This window comes from Hyperolius riggenbachi, chromosome 2, assembly GCF_040937935.1.
Source record: "Hyperolius riggenbachi isolate aHypRig1 chromosome 2, aHypRig1.pri, whole genome shotgun sequence".
Lineage (NCBI taxonomy): Eukaryota > Metazoa > Chordata > Amphibia > Anura > Hyperoliidae > Hyperolius > Hyperolius riggenbachi.
In genome coordinates, this window is record NC_090647.1 from 19945214 (window position 1) to 19967161 (window position 21948).

The 21948-nt window shown below is 45.1% G+C and overlaps 1 long non-coding RNA gene across 1 annotated transcript; it reads left to right on the plus strand.

Moving 5' to 3' along the window:
• Positions 1 to 10358: 10358 nt before the first annotated feature.
• Positions 10359 to 21665, plus strand: LOC137542570 (uncharacterized). The gene is made up of 3 exons (XR_011025472.1): positions 10359 to 10419; positions 10604 to 10672; positions 21194 to 21665. It is a non-coding gene; the product is annotated as an uncharacterized lncRNA (long non-coding RNA).
• Positions 21666 to 21948: the final 283 nt, after the last annotated feature.

Below are 21948 nucleotides of genomic sequence, written 5' to 3' on the forward strand. Positions count from 1 at the left end.
ACAATATAACACATGTAGAAATGAAATGGTCGCGCATCTAACCAAGATGCACCTCACAGACACTCACTACATAGGCCTAATAAGCCTCTTAAAGGCACAGTTGTGCTCATTGCAGTTGAACAGGTACAATAAGAACTAATACAACTCACACTACTAATAATGGATGCAAACTTATGCAACTCATATTCTAGTATAGTAACCTACTGCAGTGCACAAACCGAAACAATAAATATAAGAGCAGGATCAGTCCTGATAAGGACTTTGGGGTCATGATCAGTCCTAATAAGGGCTGTTGGCATCCCTACAGGGCCGGCCCGCTCATGAGGCGGGGTGAAACTTTTGCCTCAGGCGGCAAATTTCCAGGGGCGGCAGTGCGGCACCCGCCCGTCCGTGGGTGCGGGGAGCCGGCCCGCCGAGCTGGAGGGGTAGCTGGCAGGACGGGGGTATTGGGCCAGCGGCGGGGAGGGGGGTCGGACCCCCCCCTCCCTCGCCTGGGTCCCCGTCCTCCGCTCACTTCCAGCCTAAATAGACGCAGCCGAAGTGTAAGAGGCACGGGCGGGGAGGACACTCACCTCCTCCTCGCTCCAGCGTGCGCTCCACTGACATCACTTCCTGCAGGACGCTGCAGGAAGTGACGTCAGTGGAGCGCACGCTAGGAAGAGGTGAGTGTCTTCCCCGCCCGTGCCTCTTACACTTCGGCTGCGTCTATTTAGGCTGGAAGGGAGCGGAGGACGGGGACCCAGGCGAGGGAGGGGGGGGTCCGACCCCCCTCCCCGCCGCTGGCCCAATACCCCCGTCCTGCCAGCTACCCCTCCAGTTCGGCGGCCCCCCAGAGCGCGCCCCCCCCCTCTCGGGGGGGGGGGGGGGGAAGGGGCGGCGGTGGCAATTTTTTAAAAATTTGCCTCAGGCGGCAAAAAGTCTAGGGCCGGCCCTGCATCCCTAGCTAGTGCACTGCAAGTAGAAAAACACCTATAGGAGCAGCTACACCGTTGAGGAAGTGAACCAGTTACTGTGACTTCCCCTGCCCCTTCCTGCCCCATCAATCCTGTCCTAGACAATCTCAAACCCCCACTTCCCCGAACAAGCTCCAGTCCCTCTCCACTCTCTACCCTCCAAATACCACCCAACCTCCCTCCTCCCCTTTACTTAAAATATCCTTGAGCTCCTGATCTACCGACCACCAACCCAGTTCCTCAGCTCCAACTCCCTATTTGATCCCCTGCAATCTGGATTTTGGCCTTCCCACTCAACCGAAACAGCGCTCACCAAAGTTTTCAGTGACCTTGCCCTTGCTAAAGCTGAAGGCAAATATTCCATCCTACTCCTTTTTGATCTTTTCTCGACATTTCATCGATCACCCCTTCTCCTTCAATCCTTACAGCCCATGAGCATCCATTACCTATCCTTGGCCTGGTTCTCATCCTATCTTTCCAATCATATTCAATTGCTCTTTCAGGTCCTGCTTCAATGGCTCCTCCTCCACCCCTCCCCCTCTTGGTTGGGGTCCCACAGGGCTCTTTTCTTTGCCTCCTAATGTTCTCACTATACATTTCTGCCATTGGCAAAATCCTCTCCTCCCTGGGCTTCAAATATAACCTGTATGCTGATGACACCAAGATTTCTCAACCTCCACCATGGACAAGGTTTTCTCCTGCCTCTCAGCTATTTCCTCCAAGATGTCCAGCGGATTCCTGAAGTTAAATCTGGAAAAAACTGAGCTCTTGATTTTTCCATCCTATGCTGCTTCACTCCTCCCAGACAATTATGCAACGGTTATTAAAATGACCATCCGCTCCATTGCAGTTTGTTAATTACTATTCCCCCTCTGCGTCGTAACAACTTGGAGGGAGAAGTAATTTGGGGGCCGGCAATGATCAAAACCCCAAATTACCACTGTGCGGGCCACGTACTATAGTATTGTGGCTATAGCGGCGCCCAATTCAGGTGCTAAGCACACTGTGCACCAGAAAGTCCTGCCTTGTGACCATCACCCCTAACCCACAAGCCCACTACCTGGGTCTTATCCTGGACTTTGTCTTCTCCTTTGCAACCCATGTTCAAAATGTCACTCAATTCTGCTACTTTCACATCAAAAACATCTCCAAGATTGGCCCCTTCCTGACCTTGGACACCGCCAAACTCTCCATTCATGCCCTTATCTCCTCTCTCAACTACTGTTACTCCCCTCTGTCTGGCCTCTCTTTGAACAGTATCGCTACCCAACAATCCGTCATGAGTGCAGTAGCCAGACTGATCCATTCTTTGCATCGCTCCAGGACTCCCCTAAATTCCTCCACAGGCTCCTTACTAGCTCCAGGATCAGCTTCAAGATACTGTTCCTGACGTATAAATATATCTACAAGAATTGCCCACCCTACATCTATGAAATTGTCCACAGACAAAAAGCCAGACACCCTATCCGATCCACCAATGACCTACGTCTGACCGCCCTCTGCATCTCTCACTCCCATGTGAGACTGCATGACTTCTCGAGAGCTGCCTCTACCCAATGGTGTGTTTGTGAAGGTCACTGGTGATCTCTTCCAACCAGGGATGATCGTCGGTGATCTATAAGAAAGGCGAGTCTGGGAGCCCTTATGGTGTAGTAACGTTTGGTGTAATTATGAGAGCAGTAAATGTCGAGTTTATATACTCACAAAGGTGGGTTGCGTGTCTGCAACCACCATAGATGCGTGAGGAAAAAAAAAACATTTCCGCTCGGTGTCCCAGAACCTTCTGGATCTGGGTGGTCGCTCTTCTCCTGTGGTCCCGTCCGATGGTGGTACAAGCCCCTCAGTGGTCAGGAAGGCACCTCAGAGAGTACAGTAAGTAAGCACGTCGGTGGAGGTGCCCAAGTATGGATATTATTATAAGCACTACTGAAATTGAAAGAGGTCTCTTACCTCCAAAAAAGACTCACATAGATGGAAGTAGGAGTCTTTTATTATAAAAGAAAAAAGGTTACACAGTAGACAACGCGTTTCACGGGCTCAGCCAGCTTCCTCAGGTAGTGTTTATAATAATATCCATACATGGGGCGCCTCCAACGATGTGCTTACTTACTTTACCCAATGGAACTCCCTTCCACCATCCACCAGGCTTGCCACATCCTTTAAAACCTTCAAACAAGCCCTCAAAGCAGACCTCCTCAAGATTGCCTACCCCCCGCATTAAGGCTATAACTTACTTTGCTGACCTCCTATTATGCAACCTAATTGCTAATGCAATGCAATTACATTGTAATGTCATGTTCGCGTCAGCATGTCAGCTGTGCGGTGCAGCAGATATGGTGCCATAATGTGAAGTATGCTTACCACAAACTGTGTGCATTAACACCTGCAATGAAACCCACTTTTTATGTGCATCACAGAGGCCTCAATTCACTAAGCTTATCTCCTGCCCTTAATAATGTTACTGAGCTGTTTCTAGAGTTATCACCATGGTGATAAGGCATGTAGTATTCAGGAAACATTTTACCTCAGGCACACCTAAAGTTAACGCTTCTGTCTTGAGATCTCTAAAGTTAACCTTTCAATCCTTAAAGAGACACTGAAGTGGAAAAAAATTATGATAAAATGATTGTATGTGTAGTACAGCTAAGAAATAAAACATTGGGAGCAGAGACATAAGTCTAATATTGTTTCCAGTATAGGAAGAGTTAAGAAACTCCAGTTGTTATCCATTCAAAAAAGATATTGAGCGCCACGACTTTGAAAGTCGTAGAGAGTTCTGTCTTCTGAAGCTTGTTATCTCAACTGTCAGTCACTGTATTGTTTTTTCTTCAGCAGAGGACAGATCAATAGTTCACTGGCCTGCTCTGTAAAATCATTTAGAATGATGAGTAATGTGTAAACTGCAAATATTAGAGAATGATGCAATGTTATAAAAACACTATATAACTGAAAATAAAAATATGAGAATATTTTCTTTGCTACTAATGTTCTAGTAATTATCCGTACTACACAACCAATTCATTATTATCACCAACATGATCTTAGTGAATTGAGGCCATTGAGACTTTAATCCTCCTTTTTGATACTATTTTTGCAGGGTGTGGAACACAATGCCCTTGTGTGAACCTAACCTAAAAAGGAAAATTATTTGATATAATCCTTATGTCAAGTTGCAGACATGTTGCAGTATAGATTTTGGAGTGTGTTTTTTTTCCCCAAGACTCTGTCATTTGAAAAATGTCTAGTCTTTAATTGACCAGGCAGAGACAGCAAAAATCTGTACATTATCTTTTTATTTAGCTTCAAAGACCGGGAAGTATAAATTAATTTAGCGTAGATTTTAAAAATGTGAAATGCACTAAATCCATAATGATCAAGATCTTGTTTCACAGCACATTCCATCTGACTGCTTTCGCCCTTGTACCAGATGCTCAATATGCACACATGTGGAAGAAGATAACTTTGTACGATGCAACTTGAAAGAAGAAAACCACAGGTTTCAAAATGAAATTAATTGCCAGACTACAGGGGTGATTTATGCAATTAAATGTCCTTGTCCTAAATTTTATGTGGGAAAAACACAAACTACGCTTTGTAAGCGGATCCAAAGTCATTTGTCCAAAATAAAAAAGGCAAAACAACATCTATCTGACAAAAAAACTCTTACAGGTGTTGCCCAACATTTCAATGAAGAACACCAAGGTTTAACAAACGATCTTAAGGTTAATGTTCTAGAGCATGTTGGAAAAATTGAAGATATTTTGTCAGAAAAGGAGAGATTTTGGATAATAAACTTGGAATGTCTACTTCCACATATAGGACTGAATAAAGCATTGCCAAAAAAGACTCAAGGTAAAATGTGTTTATGCACTGCAACACTCATGCCTTAATGTAAACTTAAGGTATTGTTATATTATCATCATCATCAACATTTCATCTTCAATCTGTACAGGGTACAATACTGATAGTAGTAGATTACAAATACATTCACAGCTCATGCATATTACAACAAACATCCAACAATACAAGTATAATAAACCCTTACAGCAGATAGTTATGGCAAAGTACAGTCAGAATATCCAGCAATTAAATACTTGTTGCTTTAGTAGGACCCATATACAGTGCTGCCCATAACTATTCATACTCCTGGCAAATTTTGACTTAAAGTTACTTTTATTCATCCAGCAAGTAATTTTTGTGACGGGAAATGACATACTGTAGGTGTCTCCTAAAAGATAATAAGACGATGTACAAGAGGCATTATTGTGGAAGAATTATTCATACCCTTCACAAACTGTCACAGTCTGTGGGAAAATCCAAATAGTCCAAGCTATTCTAAAGCATCCTAATTACCTTGATTAATTAGTGAGATTCTATTGAAATTAAATAACCACAAATTTAAAAAACCACAGCCCAGCACTGTGGCTCAGGGACAGGGGACACAGAGGGACCAGGAGCACAGCCCAGCACAGTGGCTCAGGGACAGGGGACACAGAGGGACCAGGAGCACAGCCCAGCACAGTGGCTCAGGGACAGGGGACCCCGAGGGACCAGGAGCACAGCCCAGCACTGTGGCTCAGGGACAGGGGACACAGAGGGACCAGGAGCACAGCCCAGCACAGTGGCTCAGGGACAGGGGACCCTGAGGGACCAGGAGCACAGCCCAGCACAGTGGCTCAGGGACAGGGGACACAGAGGGACCAGGAGCACAGCCCAGCACTGTGGCTCAGGGACAGGGGACCCAGAGGGACCAGGAGCACCGCCTAGCACAGTGGCTCAGGGACAGGGGAAAAAGAGGGACCAGGGCAGAGCCCAGCACTGTGGCTCAGGGACAGGGGACACAGAGGGACCAGGAGCACAGCCCAGCACTGTGGCTCAGGGACAGGGGACACAGAGGGACCAGGAGCACAGCCCAGCACTGTGGCTCAGGGACAGGGGACCCCGAGGGACCAGGAGCACAGCCCAGCACTGTGGCTCGGGGACAGGGGAAAAAGAGGGACCAGGGCAGAGCCCAGCACTGTGGCTCAGGGACAGGGGACACAGAGGGACCAGGAGCACAGCCCAGCACAGTGGCTCGGGGACAGGGGACACAGAGGGACCAGGGCAGAGCCCAGCACAGTGGCTCAGGGACAGGGGACACAGAGGGACCAGGAGCACAGCCCAGCACTGTGGCTCAGGGACAGGGGACACAGAGGGACCAGGAGCACAGCCCAGCACTGTGGCTCAGGGACAGGGGACCCCGAGGGACCAGGAGCACAGCCCAGCACAGTGGCTCGGGGAAAGGGGACACAGAGGGACCAGGGCAGAGCCCAGCACTGTGGCTCAGGGACAGGGGACACAGAGGGACCCGGGGCAGAAGTAAAGCGTCCTGGGACAGTGTGAAAAGAGGTGCTGATCTCTAATGGGGATATAAAGCGCTATAGGGTGGGACTAGAAAGTGCTGCCTCCTGGGGTACCATGTGCTGCACTACTGTCTTTGGAAGGGTGGCATTGGGTGCTCATTGTGAAATGGCTCTGCACATAGACATTTGTGGTGTAAGGAGCTGACATTAAATACAAATGCTCCTGTACTGATAAAGGTCTGGGCAGGTCAGCAGCAGCACTGACGGGTGTCACCTTACAAGTTTGCAGGAAATGTAGGATGAGAAGCCCACAGTACTAGCTCCCCTCCCAAGCAGCATGAGGTCCAGCCTGAGAATCCACACTGTTTCTGTGCTCTGATCTCTGGCAGCGTGGTTGAAGCTCCGGGGGCGGGATTCGCATTTTTGCATTGTAATCGTAATGCGAAATTTCAGGCAAAATCGTAATTGATTTTGTATGTCATAGTAGTATTTCATAATTTCGCATCATTTTTGTGTAATTTTCACGCAATTTCGTGAAATCTTGTGCCGACTTTGGCAGTTAATAGCAAAGCCCCCATACATGCTATTGCTACCAAACTTGGTATATATGTTAAGCAGTCAAAAAAAGAATTTTTCAAAAACACACTGTAGTTTTTGAGAAAATCGATTTTAAAAATGCAAAGAAAAATTATTTTTAAACTGTCATTTTTCCAAGTTTAAAAACCATTTTTCTTTGCATTTTTACAATTGATTTTCTCAAAAACTACAAGGTCTTTTTGAAAAATTCTTTTCTCCCTTATACCCACTATTCCCTTTAACATCGGTAGCAATTTTGGTGTCAGTAGCCTGCATGGGGGCTTTGCTATTAAACTCCTGTAACAGGCGTGGGGATACCGCCGCGGCGGAGAGCGGCATATCCACCGCCTCCACATCTCTGCCAGCGGCGATCCCCGCCGCACAGTCACGGGGCACCCCGCGGCCAGGTCCTTCAGCCGCGCATAGTGACAGGGCTGCGCGCGCGCCTGGCGGCAGGACCTCTATTTGCTGAGGAGACGGGTCAGCTGATCCGGCGATCAGCTGACCCCAGCCAGCCAATCACACGCTGACCTTGGTACCAGCCCCCTGGGCGGGCTGGTTGAACATGCCCTCTGCATTTAAGCATAGAGACGGCATTTGCTCAGTGTCTGCTGTTGCGAATACTTCGTGTTAGCGCTCAGACCTTTGATAGCTATAATTATAACTGAATACCATTGTTGATTTATTGTGTACGACCCTTTGCTCGTATTTCTGACTCCGATTCCTGCCTCCTGATTCTGTACTTAGCTATCTGATTTGTCGCCAAATTCCTGCCTGTACCTTTGACTCTGATTTGTGCCTTCTGATTCTGTACCTTATCTGTCCGACCCGTTGCCGACCTCAGCTTACCACTGACTACGATTGCCTGACGATTCTGTACTGCTGCTGACTTATCCGTTACCGACTTTGCCTGTACGACCGTTCTCTAAGTGATAGTCAGTGGCGTAGCTAAGGAGCTGTGGGCCCCGATGCAAGTTTTACAATGGGGCCCCCGCAAGCACTCTATACATAGCAATTGATACAGTGCACCAAAACCTGCCAATGGCAACTACAGTGTCTGAGGTGCAAGAAGGGGATGAGGAACAGTATGTTAATGATTACTACCATTCAAAGTATCTATAGAAGTGATTATTATGAGCACAGGACCAATAGAGAGCTAATACTGTAGTTGAGGGTGGGCCATTCAGGGCCCCTCTGGCCCAAGGGCCCCGATGCGGCCGCTACCTCTGCAACCCCTATTGCTACGCCCCTGGTGATAGTCCCTACAGCCAGGGAACTATCACATAGGAGTACTTCTGCATACTGTGCACTAATCACCTGTGATCACACTCTTATTAAAGTACTGATTGTGTTAGTGAGCCTTCCGCTGATCTTCTATCAGGAAGATACGGATTACTTTGCTTATATATATATCTGCATTGGTGGTGATACTGCAGATCACCACGTAATCAGATATTTGTGCTCTCGCTGACACACTGTCACACCTCCAAAGTCTGCACAAAATTACACGAAATGTTGCAAAATTCCGTGAATTTTTATACGAAATGCCTACGAAATCAATTTAGTTTGCAAATCGTAATTACGTATAGACGTCATTGCGAAAATGTATCCAAAATATAGCGAAATCGTAATTTTTCTGATTACGATTATCACTGGCTGCATCTCCTCCACTGCTGTCTCTCCTCTCTGCTTCTGCTATTGTGTCTGTTCCACTACGAGTGGAGAGAGATGAAGTTCTCTAGTCTGTGCTGTAGCCCCCACCTGGGTGTCTGGCTGCGTGGGGGGCCCCATCAGCAGTCAGGGGCCCTGTGGTCATTGCCCCCTTTGCCTTAAAGGTAGCGCCGGCCCTGATGATTAGATAACAAGGTCTTCATTACCCCTTATTATATGTAAAAAAACAAACAAATACCAAGGGGTGAGCAGCACAAACCAACTTTAATGCAATTTTTTTGCAAAGCATGCGCGCAGCAGTGGAGACCCCAATCCCCACAAGAAATATATATAACAGTGACAGGGGCTCTTGGTTACGCTTTAACGCGCTTAAGCTTACCAACTGCGCCAATGTGTCCCCAGTCTGGTGAGTCCTACTCTAACCATGCAATGCTAGTTTTTTATCAGCAGTCTAGTGGGAACTAATCCAAAAACCCAAGAGTCAACTAAATGGGAGAAAAGAAAATTAAAAACACCTCACCTTCCACTAGCTACCAAATGAACTCTCTGAACATGTGCAAATGCAATCCACTCATTTATATGGTTGAAGGGATACTGTAGGGGGGTCGGGGGAAAATGAGTTGAAGTTACCCGGGGCTTCTAATGGTCCCCCGCAGACATCCTGTGCCCGTGCAGCCACTCACCGATGCTCCGGCCCCGCCTCCAGTTCACTTCTGGAATTTCTGACTTTAAAGTCTGAAAACCACTGCGCCTGCACGGCCTGCGTCCTCGCTCCCGCTGATGTCACCAGGAGTGTATTGCACAAGTCCAGTATGGTCTTTGGTCTGCGCAGTACGCTCCTGGTGACATCAGCGGGAGCGAGGACACGGCAACGCAGGCGCAGTGGTTTTAAGACTTTAAAGTCGGAAATTCCAGAAGTGAACCAGAGGCGGGGCCGGAGCATTGGTGAGTGGCTGCGCGGGCACAGAATGCCTGCGGGGGACCATTAGAAGCCCCGGGTAACTTCAACTCATTTTCCCCCGACCCCCCAGGGCCGGGCCGAGGCATAGGCTGGAGAGGCTCCAGCCTCAGGGCGCAGTGTAGGAGGGGGCGCACAATTCATTCAGCTGTCATTCCTAATTGTGTTTGAAGCAGAAAGAAATAAGAAAAGGGGATACATAGCAGTGACTGCAAGCCAGATAACTAGATATTAAGGTGTTGGGGAGGTTGTGGGCCCTGTGGCGCCTCTTGGTCTAATAGCAATCAGTGTGTGACGGCTGGGGTGGGAGGGATGGAGGGGCGCACTTTGGTGTCTCAGCCTTGGGTGCTGGAGGACCTTGTCCCGTCTCTGCGACCCCCCTACAGTATCCCTTTAACTGTGCTTATTATATGTACATTCATTATACCTCATTTCCATAGGCTTTTCACTGCTTCAAACAATCACTCTTTATCATCAGTTTTCTGTTTTTACCTGTCTCATCCAACATATAAGCAATCTCATTCTTCCCCATTTCTCCAGCCACCTCTCAATACCGCATCTCTTCTTCCAAATCATTTCTCATATAATCACAAATGTTACTAGTGGTACCATGGCAACTTAGGCCCACAAATGCTAATTTGTATGGTGAGGAGGGAATGCTAAAGGTCCTGGCAATTACACTGAGTGTGTTTAGTAACACAAAGGCTGTGTAACGGTGATATGTGGCTCATCAATGTTTGTATGTTGTATTGTTATAGCTTGTATTCTGTTGTACAGCACCACAGAAGAGGCTAGCGCTGTATAAATCAATCAAAATGATACTAATAAAATAATAAGGTTCAATTATTTTCATTCTACAGAAAGGAAGTCAACTGAAAATTCTCGAAAAGTCTATTATGCGGAATTGTCGGATGAATCGGTAAATATCTGACTACCAACATATATTTATAGAGAATGGGAAAAAGTTGATTTGTGTAAAAAAAAATGTAAGAAAAGACTACAAAGAATAATTTGGTTTTCAATGGAATTAATATGTCTTTTCTTCTTACTGAACTTTGCTCTGTTACATGCCGCCTTTTACTTACTTGATTTCTATATGTTAGGATTATGACGGCTCAGAAAGCGAGTACAATACATCTTCTGACATAACGAGAGAGAAGACCACTTCTGAAGTAAGATTTGTTTCTAGTTTTATTTCTTCTTAAAAATGCTTAAAGAGAAACTCCAACCAAGAATTGAACTTTATCCCAATCAGTAGCTGATACCCCCTTTTACATGAGAAATATAATGATTTTCACAAACAGACCATCAGGGGTCGCTGTATGACTGATTTTGTGCTGAAACCCCTCCCACAAGAAGCTCTGAGTACCGCGGTACTTTTGGCAATTTGTTACAATGTAACAAGGATTACAGACAGGAATTAGCTGTTTACAGCTGTCTGTAACAGCCAGAACAGCTAGAAACAGCTACATAACCTGCCCACAGTAACAATGTCACCATGTAATACGTGTCAGAATGTGAATCTGGGAGAGGAAAGATTTTACAATGGGCAAACACTGACTAAATCATTTATACATAATTATGGTAAAAATGAAGCACTTTTTTATTACATTATTTTCACTGGAGTTCCTCTTTAAAGGGAACCTGAAGCGAGTAAAACTATTTAAAATAAACACATGAAGTAGCTGCAAATGAATATTACATACTAACCCAGGGCCAGGCCAAGGCAGAGGCGAGAGAGGCTCCAGCCACAGGGCACAGTGTAGGAGGGGGCGCACAATTCACTCAGCTATCATTCCCCTATTGTGTTGGAATCAGAAAGAAATAAGAAAAGGGGATACATGGCAGTGACTGCAAGCCAGATAACTAGAGATTAAGGTGTTGGGGGCCCTGGGGTGCCTCTTAGTCTAAGAGCAATCAGTGTGTGACGGCTGGGGTGGGAGGGATGGAGGGGCACACTTTGGTGTCTCAGCCTTGGGTGCTGGAAGACCTTGTCCCGACTCTGTACTAGCCTCACCGTCCGTTCCTCTCAGAAGCTCACCATTTTCTTCTTACAGTGATCCCTTCCAGTCCTGACAATATTTTGTCAGAACTGAAATATACCAGTTGCTGTCAGTTATATATCAGCAGCTGTCAGTTACAACTGAATGTGCAAGGTAATGTCCAGGTTTCCCTATGGCTCAAGTGGGTAATATTACAGTTTAACAGTGTGCTGACCAGGAAGCTGTTAGGGGGTAATGGGCATTTTCAAAATGGAGGATGGAGAATTCCATTGATCACAGTGGACAAACAGGACGCGGGACAGGAGAAAGAGATTGAGGCGTAGACTACACAGGAGGTAAGTATGACCTGTGTATAGTTATTTTTACTTTTTATTTTCTGTTCAGGTTCTATTTAACCTGTATTTTTTTGTAAAGTAATATCTACTGTTTGAGTAACTGTGTTGTACATGGAGTGACTGACTACTTAGGGTAGATTCACACTGAATCAGTTGCTGTCAGTTATAACTAAACGGAAAATTGATGTGCAGCCCAATGTCCATGTTTTCCTATGGCTCAGATCACATTAGATGCGCTTTAACTGAAGCTTTTTCACAATGCACTGCTATGGAACAACCGATCAGTTAGAAAGCATCTGTTTTTCAGTGTTCAGTGTGAATAAGGCCTCAATGTACAGCACAGTATTGTAGCATCAAATTTAATTTCTAAAAATAGCAATAAATTATTAATGTTTCAATCCAGAAACAAAAAAAGTACACAAAGACACATCCTCAAAAGAAGCAATATAATTAATAATCCAACCTTTTTCATACCTAATATTATACATTGTGCATTTGTGTCAATTCAAACACTGTTCTTTCATTTGGCCGATGAAATTGTATTTTTACATTGATGTATAATTTAAAGCATTGCAATTGTCCCTTATGTGTGATCAATCACTTTTTCCTATTGCTTTGAGTATGCAGACAACCTACTGTATAATCACATGTATCTACAGGGTGGGCCATTTATATGGATACACCTTAATAAAATGGGAATGGTTGGTGAATGGTGATATTAACTTCCTGTTTGTGGCACATTAGTATATGAGAGGGGGGAAACTCAAGATGGGTGGTGACCATGGCGGCCATTTTGAAGTTGGCCATTTTAAATCCAACTTTTGTTTTTTCAATAGGAAGAGAGTCATGTGATGCATCAAACTTATTGGGAATTTCACAAGAAAAACAATGGTGTGCTTGGTTTTAACATAACTTTATTCTTTCATGAGTTATTTACAAGTTTCTGACCACTTATAAAATGTGTTCCATTCCATGTGCTGGCCATTGTGTTGGATTGTCAATGCAACCCTCTTCTCCCACTCTTCACACACTGATAGCAATGAGGATGACCCAAATCAGCACACTGAATTTGCAGAATGGGCAAAACAAAAATTGGAACAGGACTCTCAGTTTACGCAGAAGATTTTGTTCAATGATGAGGCAAACTGTTATGTGAATGGTGAAGTTAACAAACAAAACCACCGCTATTGGTCTGACACTAACCCACATTGGATAGATCCCTCCAACACTGTTGGAACAAAAAAATTGATGGTATAGTGTGGTATACGGGGTACAAAGATAGTGGGGCCATTCTTCATCAATGGAAACCTCAAGGCCACTGGATTTGTGAAATTGCTACATGATTATGTGTTTCCCTCTTTATGCACTGAAGCTGGCACGTTCCCTGAGTTTTTCCTGCAAGATGGTGCACCATCACATTATAGGTGTCAGGTCCGAGCATTCCTAGATGAACAGTTTCCTGGAAAGTCGATTTGATCATCGTGGGCCATTAGAATGGCCCCCCAGGTCTTCCGATCTGACCCCCTTAGACTTTTATCTTTGGGCAATTGTCTATGCTGTGAAGATACGAGATGTGCAGCACCTGAAACTACGGATACTGGAAGCCTGTGCTAGCATTTTTTCTGCGGTGTTGCTATCAGTGTGTGAGGAGTGGGAGAAGAGGGTTGCATTGACAATCCAACACAATGGGCAGCACATTGAACACATTTTATAAGTGGTCAGAAACTTGTAAATAACTCATGGAAGAATAACATTACGTTATAACCAAGCACACCATTGTTTTTCTTGTGAAATTCCCAATAAGTTTGATGTGTCACATGACCTTCTTCCTATTGAAAAAAACAAAAGTTGGATTCAAAATGGCCAACTTTAAAATGGCCACCATGGTCACCACCCATCTTGAATAGTTTTCCCCCTAACATACACTAATGTGCCACAAACAGGAAGTTAATATCACCAACCATTCCCATTTTATTAAAATGGCCCACCCTGTATTAAAACCACTCACATAAATTCTTGCCCTGTAACGATCTTACGTTCCAGCGGCAGATCCCACGGCGTCTCCGGCGAGGTTCGGGCGAGCGGCTGGACTGCTGCACTGGAGTCCTCTGGCGGCATCCCCGGCATCCCTCCTGCGGTGTCTTCCGGCTCGCATGCGATCCGAAGGTCGCATAGCGCACGCGCGAACTTTGCTGAGCCTTATAGGCTCAGGAGGAGGATTCAGCAGGTGAGGTCATGAGTGACCTCACCAAATGGGAGTGGCTATGGATCGTGGAGTTTGTACTTAAGGCCAGGAGCTTCACTTGCTCACTGGCCTTGATACTTATCATTTGGGTGGTTCTTGGTCCTAGCTAGCTTCCTTGAGCTACATCATATATAGTGGTACTCGCCATATATATGTACTCCAGTTAGTCAGTCGTTATTAGTGTTTATTGATAGTTGTAAATTGTAATTTACTAGGAACATCATATTTATTGTGTATTTATCTGTGTACTGACCTTTTGCTTGTTTCCTGACCTTGCTTTTGCCTAGCCCTTTTGTATCACTGCCATCTGATTTACGTTAATGACTCGGCCTGTTCCTGACTCTGTTCCTGCCTGATCCTAGCAATACGACTGACATCTGATACACGTGAATGACCCTGCTCGAATTTGACTACGATTTAGCTTAACAACTTTGTACCTCGATATTGATACTTGTATACAAGTACTGGCAGTTCAGAACTTCATACTATTGTATTATCTGTATATATTACCTGATTACGCCCAGTGTGATATATCTGTACATTGTCTCGTCACGCCCCAGCGTGATATGCCCTTTCTCACAAATAGTACATTTCACTTTTATGCTAGGTACACACATTATGTTTTTTCGTACGATAGATGCATTCGATTGATAATTTCCGCCATGTCCGATATTACGTTCGCCCGATTTCTCATAGAAGTTAATAGAAATTGATAAGAAAAGATGAGAGAATTGAGTGGGAAATTGAGCGGAAAAACGAATTGAAAATTGATTGAACAGGAAATCGACCGAAAAAACGCAGCGGGTGTACCCAGCATTAGACGACCATCCAAGCTAATAAAATAATTACATTAGATGTCCACTTTGCAATATGTCTTCTGGTTTCAGCTTCCACTGCTTAGAGAATAGAGACTAGATTGTCTGTGTTAGGATGATCACAGGTACTGTACATCTGACTGTGGTCGAGTGAGTTCCACAATTAGTCTACATCCACTGGATTTGGACAAACCTCAGGCATTGGCCCTAACATATATAACAATAGAACAGTAGGCTTCAGAAACATTTTACTCAGTAGAAAAAAGACAATGTGGCTATGTAACTGTCAGTTAAACAGACATATTGGGCCCGATCCAATTCACTTTTTCTCATAAGTTTTCTCCCAGGAGATAATTTTTCATCTTCTGTTTAAAACTTTTCAGCACTCCGCAATTAAAAAAGTACCAAAAAGTGGTAAAAATAAAAAGTACTGTCAAAATTATTCTGAGTATTTTTTGGTTGCTGGTAGCTTAACCATTTCAGCCCGCGGGTATTTTTCACCTTTTGCATTTTTCACCTCCCATTCATTCGCCAATAACTTTATCACTAATTATCTGTAATGCTGGGGTGGCATAATTTTCTTAGTCGGTGGACTAGGCGGAATCAGAGTCGGTAACAGGATAAGGTCGGTACACAATACAATATACAATATTACAATAATACAATACTGACTGACTAGAGTACATATATATCGCGCTGATGCGCAATATATGAAATGTATCTCTCAAACTCTCACTAGCCAAAGCGCAAGTAATAACAATTGACAAGGCAGACAACAGACAGATGGAATGCTTTGCCAATCTAGTCACTACCCCAGCAATGGCAACATTATTATTATTATTATTTATTGGATTTATACAGCGCCAACATATTACGCAGCACTGTACAATAAATAGGATTACAGACAATGATAACAGGGGTGACAGAACAATACAGGTAATAGACAATAGATACAACAATACAGGTAGAAAGCAATAAAATACACAACATAGTAATACAATGCCAGATATACACTGGAGTGGTAGTGGTAAAAATACAAGTTCAAAATTCTGGATAAAGTGCACACAGTCATGTATGATACACACCCATGGGAAACAAGTGGGCCTTGGCAGCAAGATCTTCATCGTCCTCGTAGTCCCATATCACATGTCTGTCCTCTACCTGTGCCGTGTTGTCCTCCCCAAGCCGCCATCCCCGTACAACGCCTGCGGCGCTCTGCTCCTCCTCCTCAGCATTCAGGTTAAGGACCTCCAACTCCTCCAACTCCCCCACTACCTGTGAGCCCCCTTGTGCTGCCATCTGCTCCTTATCCAGCTGCCTCAGGGCTGCCTCCCCATGCTCAATTTAATTGCACATTGCCTGGTCCAGCAGGCAAACCATGGGCACCCACTGACACACAGGGGCCAGCTCCTCGCTCCTCGCTGACCATCTTGCTTGCCTCCAGGAAGGGACTCAGCACCAGGCATACTTGCTGCATCAGTGTCCACTGAGTTGCACTGACGATGGGGACTTGCTGTTTGCTGTGGACACTTGGGTCTAAGGGTGGCCACTAATCATCCAATCTTTTTCATCCAATATTACCAAATCTATGTAGTAGAAGAGTAAACTGATGGAATATATTAATTGGATACTATAGGCAGTTCCCTTATATTAGATAGAAATGGTAAGATTGGATGAAAAAGATTGGATCATTAGTGCCCACCATAACATGTAGGCCCTAAAGGTGGCCACACACACGATACAATAAAATGATCCGATTTTACAGTAATTTGATAAATAGCATCGGATTTCCAGAGAAATCTAAAGCTTTTTTTTCATTCGAGCAAGAAATCCGATCAGATTTCACGTTTTTATTCGATAAAAGTTGATCATGAGTGCTGGATCTTTCTGATCAATTTTTATGAAAATTAAATGTTGTGTGGTATCATCTTTATCATAATTGAGGAAAAATTGAACATACGTGTGTGGTACATTGGTCAGATTTTTTAAATGTTACAATCAGTCAGAGAAATTGATTGCAATCCTTGAATTGAACAGATATTTAAAAAAATTGTATGGTGAGTGGCAACCTTAAAGAGAATCTGTATTGTTAAAATCGCACAAAAGTAAACATACCAGTGCATTAGGGGACATCTCCTATTACCCTCTGTCACAATTTCGCCGCTCCTCGCCGCATTAAAAGTGGTTAAAAACAGTTTTAAAAAGTTTGTTTATAAACAAACAAAATGGCCACCAAAACAGGAAGTAGGTTGATGTACTGTATGTCCACACATAGAAAATACAACCATACACAAGCAAGCTGTATACAGCCTTCCTTTTGAATCTCAAGAGATCATTTGTGTGTTTCTTTCTCCCTGCAGTTCTCATGCACTGAAGTTTCAGGCTGCTCTTTTTTCTCCTGCAAACAGCTTTGCCCTTGTCTGTAATTCTTCAGTATGTGAAAGCCCAGCCAGCTCAGAGGACGATTTATCCAGCTTGTAAAAGATAAGAGAGAAGAGAGAAGCTGCTCTAATCTAAATAATACACAGGCAGTGTGCATAGAGGGGCCTGGAAGGGGGAATTCATAGCAGAACCACAACACTGAAGAACTTGGCAGCCTTCCAGACACAGGCTGACAAGTCTGACAAGGGAAAGATACATTGATTTATTACAGAGACTGTGATAGCAGAAAGTGCTGCAGTAAGCCAGAACACATTAGAATAGCTTTTGGAACTTGTAGGATGATAAAAAACAGGATGCAATTTTTGTTACGGAGTCTCTTTAAGAGCCAGTCTGTGCTGACACAGCTGCTCCAACATGGCCCGAGTTGAATTTCAGCGAGTTGGCATATCTATTATTAGGTGGTGTGGCTTGCCATATTGCTGCTGTAAGGTGGACAGGAGCGCAGAGGCAATGGCTGAAAAACCGTACCACCTCCCGGGCATCTTGCTGCTGGTCGTTCATCCCCTGGTAGGTACACAGGAAGCGCTGCAACACAAGATTGAACACGTGGGCCAAGCAGGGGATGTGCTGGAGGTTGTCCTGCTGCACTGTGGCCACCAGGATAAGTAGCTGATGCCAAAAAGACCCAGACAGGTTTTTATATTTATAAATATATATATATATATATATATATATATATAATTTTTTTTTTTTTTTTTTTTTTGCAATGACATGACTGCAGAGTTGTCAGTGGACCCGGGCAGTGTGAAGGCAGACTTTAGCAGCGAGTGAGTCAGGAGGACAAAGTGGACGTTTAGTGCAGCAGCACAGAAAGACCATGGCAACTCACTGATAGTACCACAGTTTGATAATTCTGCCCAAAAAATGATATGCATCTGTGGACCCAGACAGTGGGAACGCAGATTTTAGTACCTAAACACAAGATATAAATCCGATCCGTTTTCCGAGGTCTGAGGCACATCCAGATGGTCCCGATCATCATCATCATCAAACTCTTCTCCTGACCCCCCCCCCCCCCCCCCCCACCTCTGCCACCCCAACATCCCCAGACACAGATCCCTCATTGTCCTCAACATCAACTGGCCGAAGCCCAACCTCTTTCTCCACATCAGGCCCCATCATCTCCTCAATGGCAGCCCTCAATAATTGCCCAGACGCCAGACCGAGGGACACAACGCTCTCATCCAGGGAGGGCTGCTGACCACTGGCTGCTGGGGTGGATGTCATAACTTGCGTGGGGTGTTGGCTGTTGCTGCTGTTGGGAGTGCTGCTCACAGCGGAGGTCTGTGAGAAACTCCTAATGGGCTGCAGTGGCAGTCTGACTGTCTGTAAATAGTAACTGAAGCGAATCACTGGCTAACGAGCTGAATAATACCAGTGAGCAGTGAGCAGTACAACCTAAGTGAAGGGTATCACTGGGTAATGAGATGATTAATACCAGTGAGCAGTCAGCATAGTACAACTTAAGTGAAGGGTACCACTGGGTAATGAGATGATTAATACCAGTGAGCAGTGAGCACAGTACAACCTAAGTGAAGGGTATCACTGGGTACTGAGATGATTAATACCAGTGAGCAGTGAGCAGAGTACAACCTAACTGAAGGGTATCACTGCCAAATGAGATGAATAATACCAGTGAGCAGTGAGCACAGTCCACAATGCCACTCACGAAACTTACTGAATGACCAGCACTGGCACTGGCAGTGTGACTGTCTGTAAGTAGTAGCTGAAGTGTATGACTGGCTAGCTGAATACAAGTGAGCAGTACACTCTGAACCTGCCTGCCTGCACTACACACACCAATCACCAGTACACTCTGACTACACTGACTACAGCAATGACTCACTGGCTAGCTATCTAAATACAACTGACAAGTACAATATAAGAGCACTGTTAGCAGTGAAAACGCTGGGTTTTGACACAGAAAACGCGCTTGCTGAAGGAACAATGGTCTGGAGATGATCCTCTCAGTACCAGAGTCTAGCACGGACGGAGCTTTTCCATCATGGCCGCCACTTTATATGCAGGAGGGGAGGGCATAGCCTCCCCACCTGTGATTGGTTGCTAGGGCCTGGCTGGGGGCCTCTGATTGACCCAGGGAAGTCACTTCCGCCTACTTCCGCTATTCACAACCTAACCACGATTTCTGTGCCCTTTTCACGAGCATGAATGCGTTCATTCACGGTCTACCGAAGCAGATTTTAGTGAATGAAAATTGGTCCACGGCGACGAATGTCCATGGCGGATAACTGAAAAATGGTCGTGCAATCACGGCAACTCGTGATCACGACCTCCATCCGAGCATCACTGCTCTGGGGGAAAGCGGGAGACTTGGCCACCGTTGATACATGATACATCATTTTACCACCCCTCTCCCCAGAGCCTCCCCATACCATGAACCATGTGGGATGCTATAGCTCAGGGTGCAAAGCGCCACGCGTCCTGGGGCTCCACATTCTGGCTATCCCAGCCTGCATGGAGGACAAGGGGTTAAAGAGACTCGGGGGGGAATCCCATGTCATTTTTTTTAATATTTCCCACACTCTGAACATATATACATCCACCAGCAAACTGTTTGGGCCATCTCTACTCTGGTTCATAAGGGGAAAACGTGGTCTAGTTGCAAAGTGGTTAAAATAACTTTTCAGCACTCTACAATTGAAAAAAGTTCCAAAAAGTAGGTGAAAAAGTACTGCCAAAATTATTCTGAGTATTTTCTTCCTTGCTGGTGGCTTAAAAGGCATTTATATTGATAAGGTGTGAAAAGTTCACCCTGAAGAAAACTTAGTAGAAAAAGTCAATTGAATGAGGGCAATTGTATGCCTCATTGTTGTACCTCATGCCTTCTATACACATAATGTACAGTTTTTTGTGCTTTGAATTCGTAAATCCATCGCACATGATCATGGTCTGCACTGTAACCCGGTGGATGCCATTCAGTCTTGACATGGGGGCTGGAGGGGTCGCAGCATGCTGCACTTTGGTGGGGAGGGGAGACGGTCCACCCCCCCTCCCTCACCTCGGGCTCTCCCCTCTGCGCTCCCCTCCAGCATCAATACCTTGATCTGTGCAGTGGCGGGGCAGCAGCAGCTACATACGCTTCTCTCTCTAGCCTCTGACGCGACTTCCTGTATAAACAGGAAGTCGCGTCAGACACTAGAGGGAGAAATGTCCTCGCTGGAGCACATGGAAGGTATGTAGCTGCCGCAGCCCGCCGCTGCTCACACAATGGTATTGATGCTGGTGGGGAGCGCAGGGGGGAGAGCCCAAGGTGAGGGGGGGGGACGTCCTCCCTCCCCGTCGAAGTGCAGCATGGCTTTCCCCTCATGCTGCGACCCTTCCAGCCCCCAAAACGGCCCTGTGCGAGGGCAGGGGCTGCAGGGCCGATTGTTATGCGAGTGGTATACCCTATAAAAGCAGGATCGCAGATCATTGGAAAAATTGTATGGCGTGGAACATGTGATGTGATCTATAGAGTAAAGGATACATGTGCATGTAAAGTATGCTTCACTGCATCTGTAAACATGCACATTGTAGGGTTTACACAGTGTTTTGCCATAAAATTATACTTAAATTTGCCTTAGTGATGCTTCAATAGTTTATCAAAAATGGTTATGTCAACTTTTTGTGTGATGTTATGCCTAACTTTTTTTCCTTTGTTACAGTTATGTACTCAATTTGTACAAAAGGATTAAAATAATGCACAGGAAGCGTGTAATATTTTTTTGTACCGAATATCATTTACTTTAAAAAGTATTGCTCTGCATCAACACTGACATATTTTTATCTCAATATACAGTAGTTATTACTTCAAGAGTCTTGACTGAAAAGAAAATGTACTTTTGTTTTTCAGGAAATTACATAAAACGGCATACAGGACTTTCACGGCCTGGGTTTATGGATATCTAGGAAAAGATGATCTTAGAACCATTCCATCCTGCGCTGTTCGGGCTGTAAGGAAGTCTTTTCCTGATCCTGAAAATTGAAAATACCTTTTTCATGACAGAGCTGTAAAACTTGTTTGCAAAATATTTATCAATTAAAAAGCACCACTTTTCTTTTGATATTTTCTAATAGCTATAGGAGCCCCTCCCCTTCTAGCTGCCCATTATTATTAATCCAGGAGAAGGTGTGAAGATGGCTTCTGTGACTTCTGTAAACTCTTTGAATGTGTACAATAAAATAATTCAGTCCTTCTATGCCTAAAACTTCTGTGGTCAGGCAGGCCATAGAACAATAACAATAATATTTATATAGCGCTTTTCTCCCTGGGGACTCAAAGCGCTATGCAGTCTCAAAGGCTGGGGAAAAGAGGTGAGTTTTTAGCCTTTTTTTAACCCCCTTGGCGTTATGAAAAATACCGCCAGGGGGCAGCGCAGCAGTTTTTTTTTAATTATTTTTTTTTTAAATCATGTAGCGAGCCGAGGGCTCGCTACATGATAGCCGCTGCTCAGCGGCATCCCCCCAGCCCCGCCGATCGCCTCCGGCGATAGGCGATCAGGAAATCCCGTTCAAAGAACGGGATTTCCTGGAGGGCTTCCCCCGTCGCCATGGCGACGGGGCGGAATGACGTCACCGACGTCACCGACGTCGGGACGTCATTGGGAG